The sequence below is a fragment of the Marmota marmota genome, unplaced genomic scaffold, assembly GCF_001458135.2.
Source record: "Marmota marmota marmota unplaced genomic scaffold, marMar, whole genome shotgun sequence".
NCBI lineage: Eukaryota > Metazoa > Chordata > Mammalia > Rodentia > Sciuridae > Marmota > Marmota marmota.
Genome location: NW_025999960.1, coordinates 17,299,224 through 17,309,017, shown reverse-complemented (window position 1 = coordinate 17,309,017; position 9,794 = coordinate 17,299,224).

Sequence of the window (9,794 nt, the reverse complement as noted above, 5' to 3'; positions counted from 1 at the left end):
CCACGACGCCCCCGCCGAGTCGCGGGAGGGGCCAAGCGGAAGGCCGCACCGGCCGCGGAACCGCTTCCCCGCAGACACTGGAGTGGAAACCCGAAAGGTGTGGTGTTGACTCGCGCTCCGCGGCCCCTGTCAATGTCAAGTCGTACCTTTCTCTGGAATTTGTCTGGTAGTAGTACAGCGCTCAGTTGTTGAAGTTTCTGATCTATAAACCCAAGGACTCGATTTACATCATCTTTGGCCAACTGATGAGACTCGAGGTCTACCGACAGCACGTGGAGGCTTGTGTTTCCGCAGCCAGGGGCCTGGTATAAGTAGTGGGAAGACACAGCCCCCAAGTCTGAAACTGTGTCCAAGTCATCATTCTTGCTGAACCTCAATGTGTCCCTCTGTGAAGTAGGCATGAGCATTTGAACTGCTTTCTCCCCATTTCTGAGGATTTACATAATGAATGCGAGAACTTTTAGCACTTTATTTTGCCTCTTTACTGCAAAATAGATCTTTCTACCACAAATTCACAGTTGAGAGTGAAAAAGCATGCTCAGACTGCCACTTACTAACTGGGATGCCTCTAAACAACTTCTCTAAACCTCAGTGTTCTCCATCTGTGAAAGGGAACAATCAGTCTCAGTACTAATCTCAGATTTATTGTAAGGACAAAATGGGAAGAATGCATTTGGCACACTTCTAACAAACTGGCACACAGTATGCCTACCGCCTAGTGTGCCTCACTATATGCATTTTAAAGTAATTTTATTGCTTAATAAAGCAATAAACTGCATGTTTAGAGTATACATTTTGACGTATGTATACATACATTAAATCATCACCACCAAGGTAATGAACACGTACATCACCTTCCAAATTTTCTTGTACTTCTTTGTAATCCTTCCCTGCATCTCCCGCCCCCATACACCCTCTCTAAGCAACCACCGATCTTCTTTCTATTACTGTACATTAGTTTGCATTTTCTGGAATTTTAAAGAAATGGAATCATACAGTATGAACTCTTTTTTATATGGCATCTTCCACTCAGCATAATTATTTTGAGATTATTCTGTTGTTGCCTATCAAAAGCTCATTCCCTCTAATTGCTGAAGAGGAACCATTATGCAAATACACCACAATTATTTATCCAGTCACCTATTGGTGACATTTAGTTTCTTTTTGCTTATTACAAGAAAAAAAAAAGGCTGCTAAGAGCATTTGTGTGCAAGTCTTTAGATGGACACAATACATTTATTTATTTATTTATTTATTTGGTGGTGAGGATGGAACCCAGTGCCTCACACATGGTGGTAAGTGCTCTACCACTGAGCTACAACCCCAACCCAACTTAGCTGTTTTTTTATTTTTTATTTTTGCATACTGGAGATGTTTGCCTAGCATGCATAAGACTTGGATTCAATCTCCAGCCCTACCCTTCCCAACCCACTCAAAAAAGCAGAAGTAGTTCTTCATTTCTGTAGTGTCAAATTTATTTATTTTTCTCCTTCCATGGATCATGTTTTAATCAGGTATGTAAGGTCTAGCTCTGGACACTTTATTCTGTTTCATTGATATATATGTCTCTCTTGACACTACAAATACTCTCTCTTGATTATTCTAGCCTTATAATAAATCTTGAAATCAGGTAGCTCACAAACTCTCACTTTGACCTTCCTTTTTTAAATATTGATTTTGCAATTCTGGGTCCTTTGTATTTCCATATGAATTTTAGAATTAACTTATCAAATTCTACGTAAACAAAAAATTCACAGGGATTTTTATCAAGAGTACATTGAAGCTGAGTGCAATGGTGCATAAAATATAATCCCAGGGATTTGGAAAACTGAAGCAGGAGAATTGCAAATTTGAGGCTGGCCTCAGCAACTTTAAAGAGACCCTCAGGAACTTAACAAAATCTTGTCTAGAAATAAAAAGATAAAGGAGTTGAGATGTGGCTCAGTATAAAGCATCCCTGGGTTTAATTCCCAGTACCCCCCCCAAAAAAATTGAATATATAGATCAATTTGGAGAAAACATATTAGAATTATATCTTCAATTTCATAAACATTTCATTAATTTCAGTCTTCATGAACATCTCTCAGTGTTTTGTAGTTTTCAGGAAAAAAGTCTTGCTGACCTCTTGAATTTATTCATAAATATTTTATATTCATAAATATATATAATATATATTTTATATTTATATTCATAAATATTTTATATTTATATTTAAAAGTATATTTTGATTTATGATTGATATTCTATAGGAATACATTAATTTTTGTATGTTGAGCTTATATCTTATATTTTATGTTATTAACTCTAGATTTTCTTTGTACAGTCTACCAATAAACATGTTATCTGTGAATAAAAAATAGTATTTCTTCCTTTCCAATGTGGATGTATTTGTTTTCTTGCCTTATGATACTAGCTAGACCCACTAATACAATGTTGAATAGAGGTGATAAGGACAGATATTTTTGTTTTGTACCACATCTTGGAAAAATTCAACCTTTCACCATTAAGTGTGATATTGACTATAGATTTTTCCTAGATACTCTTTATTATAATGAGGAAGTCTTAAGGAAGGCTTCTATTTCTACTCTGCTGAGGGTTTTTATCAGGAATGGATATTGAATTTTGTCAATGCATCTGCATTTTTTTTTAGTCTGTTAATATAGTGGATTATACTGATTTTTTAATTTAAACTAAACTCACCTTCCTGGGATAATGTATTGATCATGACATAGTATCCCTTTTACAAACTGTTGGTTTTGATTAGCTAACTTTTGTTAAGAATGCTTGCTTCTGTGTTCATGAAGTTAATCAGTTTGTAGTTTTCTTGTAATCCCTTGTCTATTTCTGGTATCACAGTAATGCTGGCCCATAGAATAGATTCCTTCCTCTTCTATTTTCTGGGAAAGTTTGTATAAAATTTATATTATTTTTTCCCCTAAATATTTGATAGAATTGCCAAGTTAAATCATCTGGACCTAGAGTTTTCTTTGAGGGAACGTTTGTAAATGCAAGTTTAATTTACTTAAAAAATATAAGGGGGCAGGGTTATGGCTCAGTGATAGAGCATTTGCCTAGTTATGTGTGAGGCACTGAGTTAGATCCCCAGCACCACATACAAATTAACAAATAAAAATAAAGGTATTGTGTCCATTTATAACTAAAGAAATATTTTTAAAAATATATAAGGATACTTGAGACTTTTATTTCTTATTGAGTGAACTTTGGAAGCTGTGTCTCCCAAGGAGTTTGTCTATTTTATGTAAGTTGTTAAATTTATGTACATAAAGTTGTTTGTATCATCCATATCATTTTTTAAGTACCTATAGATGGTATAACCTTTGTAATACTCTCTCATTGCTGTTACTGATGATTGTTCATCCCCTTACCACCACCAGCCTCCCAACCCCAGCTCCATCTATCTTTTTCCTGGTAAACACTTTTCTGGTTTCATTGATTTTTTTTAAACTGGTTTTATGTTTTGTTTTATTAATTTTTTTTGCTTTCTTCTGCTCTTTTAGAGTTTCATTTGTCCCCCCAAACACACTCCGGTTTCTTAAAGTAAAAGCTGAGGTAATTGATCCCAGATCTTTTTTCTTTTCCAAAATAAGCATTTAATGCTAAAAATTTCTAAGTCCTGCTTGAGCTACACCCAAAACTTTTGATATGTTGAATTTTCAGTTTAATTCAGTTTAAAAATGCTTTCTAATTTTCTATTTGATTTCACCTTTGTATCATGGGTTATTTAGAAATAGATTATCTTATATTCAAATATTCAGAGATTTTTTTTTCCAGACTACTTTCTGTTAGTTTTGCATGTGATCGGTCAGTGATTTATATGACTTAAATGCCTTTAAATTTTTGACTTATTTCATGACTCAGAATATGATCTTAGTGTTCCATGTGCACTTGAGGAGAGTGTCCTCTGCTGTTATTGGATGGAGTGTCTATAAATAATAATCACGTTGGGGCTGCGGTTGGGGCTCAGTGGTAGAGTGCTTACTCAGCATGTGTGAAGCACTGAGTTCGATCCTCAGCACCACATAAAAATAAATAAATAGAGGTGTTGTGTTCATCTACAACTAAAAAAATATTTTAAATAATGATAATCAGGTTGAAGTGATGGATACTGATGTTCAAGTATTCCATATACTTATGGATTTTCTTTCTACTTTTTTATTATTTATTGAGAAAGATATTTCTGCAGGTAATTGTGGCATAGTGTTTCTTTTTTTCATTGTTTTAATTTTAGCCTGTTTTTGGTCTTTATATTTAAAGTGGATTGATTAACAATCAACAGAATAAAGAAGAGAAAACCCAATGTAATGGGAGAAAATATTTGCAAACTATATATATCTGATAAGTGGTTAATATCCAAAATATATAAGGAATTCAGACAACTCAATAGTAATGAAACAAATGATATGATTTAAAAATGGACAAAGACCTGAATAGACATCTCAAAAAAAAAAAAAAAAGATATATAAATGGCCAAGAAAGACGTGGAAAAATGCTTAACATCACAAATCATCAGGAAATGCAAATTAAAACCATAATGACCTATCACATCATGCCTATTAGAATGGCCATTAAAAAAAAAGATGAAAAATAAGTGTTGCCAAGGATGGGGAGAAAAAGAAGGAATCCTGGGGGCTGGGGTTGTGGCTCAGTGGCACTGGGTTCTATCCTCAGCACCACATAGAAATGAAATAAAGATTGTGTGTCCACCTACAACTAAAAAATATATATATTTTATAAAGGAAATCCTTGTATACCATTGGTAGGAATATAAATTAGTATAGCCATTATGGAAAACAGTATAAAAGTTGCTCAAATTTAAAAAATATGATCCAACAAAACCAGTACTAGATATATATCCAAGGGAAATTAAATCAATATGCCAAAGAGATAGCTGTGATCCTATGCTCATTGCATTATTATTCACAATCACCAAGATATGGAATCAACCTAAATATCTAGCACTGGATGACTGGATAAAGAAAATGTGATATATATACCCAATAGAAAATTATCCAGTCTTAACACAAAAGGAAATTCTGTTACTTGTGACAACATGGATGAACCTTAGGACATTGTGTTGAGTGAAATAAACGAGGCATAGAAGAAAAATACTACATGGTCTCACTTATATGTAGATTCTGATAAAGTAGAAATCACAGAACCAGAGTAAAATGGTGATGCCAGAGGCTGGGGATGATGGGGAGATGTTGGTCAAAGGACACAAAATTTCAGTTAGATGGGAGGAATAAGTTCAAAAGATCTGTTGTACAGAATGGTGACTATAGTTAATAATGACACATTTTACACTTGAAAATTGTTAAGAGAGTATGTTTTCTCCACAACAAAAAGTGTGCATATGTTAATTGGCTATATTTAGCCATTCCACAATGTATATCACAATATCATGTTATTTTCCATAAATATATAGATTATAAAATTTATTTTTACTTTTCAAGTATAAAAATTATCAATTATAAATTTTATTTTTATTTTATTTATTATTTGTCAATTATAAAATGTATCAATTATAAAATTTATTTTTATTTATCAATTTAAAAAAAACCCAAAAGTGAGTTTCTTGTAGTTAATATATGATTAGGTCTTGTTTTATTTTCCAGATTGACAAATCTGGTTTTATTTATTTATTTTTGTTTGTTTGTTTGGTGATACTGGGGATTGAACCCAGGGCCTTGCACTTGCTAGGCAAGCACTCTACCAGTGAGTTACATCCTCAGCACTTTTTATTTTATTTTTTCTTCTGAGACAGAGCCTTGCTAAGTTGCCCAGGCTGTCTCGGATTTGCAATCATTCTTTCTCTCCTAAGTGGAGTATCAGGCATCCACTACTGCACATGGTTTTAAATTGGGGTGGATAGACAAGTTATAGTCCATGTGATTATTAATATGATTGGGTTTAAATCTAAACTTGTATTGTTTTTTATTTGTTCCCATGTGTTGTTTCCTCTTCTGTATACCTGTCTTATTTTAATTAATTGGAATATATTTTATGATTCCATTTTATTTGCATTGTTGGCTTATTAGCTAAACTCTTTGTTATTTTAGCAATACATAAATTTAAATATTTGCCTTAACTCTAACAAAACTAACCTGTAAGTTCCCTGACTCCTTGAACTAATGTATTTTGTACATAATAGGCTTTCAGTGCATACTCAGTGAATAGGCATTTGTTTATTCTCTTCATATCAGCAAACATTTTGTGATTACCTGCTAAGGGTTCTTCAATGAAGGTGATTGTAAACAGAAGTAAAGGAAGAGGAATCCACAAAAGTGATTTAAATAGAATGACTAAAGGTTTTGTGTCATATAATTTATAAGAAGGCCAGTGTGTAAAGAAGTTAGAATGAGGAGTTTGAGATCACCAATTTATTTTATAAAAATTCAATACCAACAAAATGGAGGCCAGGGTGTAGCTCAGTGTAGTGCTTTCATGAAGCTCTAGCTTCAATCCCTAGCACCTGTAAAAAAGAAAGCCCACCATTATATAGAGAAAGTCTTTCTTTTTAATAGACTTGTCTTTGTAAGTAGCTTTTATTTTGCATTTTATGAAACTCTATGGTTGTAACTATCAGAATGCATGTCTTTCTTCATAAAGAAAATCAGATCCTTTGGAGCTATCATTCAGCATTATTTGCCAAACAGTGAGTGAGGAAAGAGTTCTGTGTCCTCTCTCTAATATTTTAACAAACATGGAAATTCTGCTCCATGAGATTATATGGGATTCAAGTAATAGAATCTGTTACATTTAAGCTCCAGGTAGCTGAATTTACAAATTTTTCAAAATATGAGAACATTTGCTGACTACATGAGGATCTTTGAAAGCATCAAAAATATCAAGGATTTCTTTTAAAAAACTATTCTTATATTGGGAGGGGCAGGATTCAATGCACTGAGAAATGAGTTTCTGTTTAGAAAGATAAAAGAGGGATTAGATTTACCCAGTGTTGCTCCAGAGTGCACAGCCAGGAGCAGGGATGGGAGTTCTGAGAGGACGGATGCCAGCTCAGTTTGAGGAAAGATGCTCTAACAATGCAGTGACAAAATGGGCTGCTTCCAAGGGAAGGCACCTGAAGTGTTTGTCCAGGGAAAAACAGTAAAATCAGCTGTTCTGAACATTTTTAGGATCAAGCACCCTTTTGGAAATCTGATCAAAATCATGGTTCTTTTTTCTTGCCAGAATAATGATCAGATCCATTCACATATACCTCCATGTAAACACACACACACATACACATACACACACACCGCACAATTTTGCATTCAACTGTGAAACTTATTCTTGAAGCCCAGGTTAACAATGCCTGGCATATACAGATGTTTTAAGGGTGAAGTAGGACCCTGAACTTTCCTCCTCTGAGAGCCTATGACCCTCTAGGATTCATTCCCATCTTCAACTCTACTTTTAGAGGTCATCTAAGGTTTCCTAAAAGTCCAGCAGAGGTACTTTCCTTCTTTGAATGTTCTGCCTCACTTCTTTCTGCCTTTTTACCCAGCAATAATTTACTTAATCTTCTATCTCTCATTCCAGACATTATTGCTTCCTCTAAATTTACTGTTCCCTTCAATGGAGACAGATTTTAATCCCTTAGTTTTGGGTAATGCCAGCGGACTCCAGTCTGAAGAGTTTATCTCTGAGATTACCTCTAATCTCTTCCCACAACTGCAGGCCCTGCAGAAATACTGGTAATGTAGAAGATACTCAAGCCTTCCTTTCCACTGCAACCATTGTGAAATCCCCTCTGACAATATGCTTCATGTTAGCCTGTGGAGTTTTCTTGTCACATCCTATTTTAGAACTGCTGTTGCTTTGCAAATAATTTACCAATCTGGGCAAACTACATCTATAAGAGCATACCTTATGCCTCTAGGTCAGCATCCACCTCATTAATGACACTGCTAGACATCCTATGTGGTAAGTATACTCTTTCATAGGTATAATTTAGATAGTGTTCATAACTTTGGAGCTATCATTCAGCATTATTTGCCAAACAGTGAGTGAGGAAAGAGTTCTGTGTCCTCTCTCTAATATTCTAACAAACATGAAAATCAGCTGTCGTGTGGCCTGTAGAGCCAGACATCATGGATTCAAATCCACCCTTCACCTTGTATTAGCCATTTAATCTTAGTCTGTCACATAACTATTGAGATAGGTTTTCCTTGTCTGTAAGATAGAGATAATATTAGTTCTAATCTCATAGGGTCGTTTGACAGGATTATATTAGTCAGTGTACAAAAACACTTAATATGGTGCCTTACACCTACTATGCACCTTGTAAACTTAGTTTATTATTCATATGTTCAAGGTAGAGACCTCACTTGTATTGGACCTTAAGTCCTGGGAGCTCCTGGTCTTTAATACCTTTGATTCTATATCCTCCCTTCCAACTGTTATGTCCTATTTCTCTTTGTGACTACTACAGTGGCTGGAGTATTGTTAATTCTTCCTTCCTTCCTCTTATAGCATCCTGGTGTAGGCAGAACATATTTCCCTGCCTTGGTGACTTTGGATTTAGCTCCGTGACTTGCTTAGTTCAATAGAAAGTTAACAGTCATGATACGAACAGAAGCTTTACAGGCGCCTTTGCACTATTTGGCTTAATCTCTTGTACAAAGATCAACTGTGAGAACAGCATGCCCCCAGCTATTCCCTGGTCCAAAACTAATGTGCAGACACATGGAATAAACCTGGACCCACCCTGAAGCCTGAGCCTGGATCAGCCTCCACTAGCTGAATTGCAGCCAACCCACAGGCTCATGAGTGAGAAATGCTTGAGTAAGAAACACTCTGGGAGTGGTTTGATATGCAGTATTAATGCAGTGATAGCTGACTAATGCAACCATCTTTCTTGCTAGCTTCCCTACCTCTCATCTCTCCCTATTCCAGTCTATCTTTGTGCTGCCAGATTTGTGTTTCTGAAACATAAAAGTAATCAAATCAGTCACCTCTTAGAAACCTTTGACAGCTCCTTATACTTCTCATAATAAAGTCTAAATTCCACAGCACTGCATTCAAAGATATTCACAGTTTCTAGATTGCCTTTCCATTCTTATGTCCTGTGATTTTAATTCATTGGCTACACCAGCCCTGTGCAGTTCACAGATATGCCATGCAATATCACATCTGTACATTTGCTCAAGCAGTTTTTTCTGTTTTTTCCCCCCTGGTCAATTGTTCTTTGTTCTTCAAGGGCCAACCTGTATATATTGTGCTTTATGAAGCTAAACTTTCTCTAATTTCCTCCCGAGTAAAAATTATTTAGTATATGTATTTGTTAGAAGAATAATTGCAATGTGTTGCACATATGTGTGCACATATGTGTGTGCGTGTGTAGAGTTATCTAGCTGTCTAGCTATGTATCTATCTCCTCCTAGCTATAATGTGCTTTTTCCAGAGACTAAGATGATGCATTCCTGGTGCTCTGTTGGTCTGGATAAAACTTAACCTGGCAGACAATATCTTGTGCACATTGCTCCCTAATAGTTTAGCTTTCTCTATTTTCATTCTTTCTTACACATAAATACTATCTCCTTGCACCATAATGCTTTTAGTCCCCATAAATGTCCAAGTCCTGCAGATCTGAACTGTGCACCAAGGCACCCCAGAATACCTAACTCCCACGGCCTTTGGAAGATATTTTAACTTTTCAAGGGAAATACACTGATACTCAACATCTGTCAGACACTACACAAACTTTAACTTGAGGTAGTTCACAATTTCAACATTAGATAGCAAGAATTCCTTTAAATGACATTATCTCT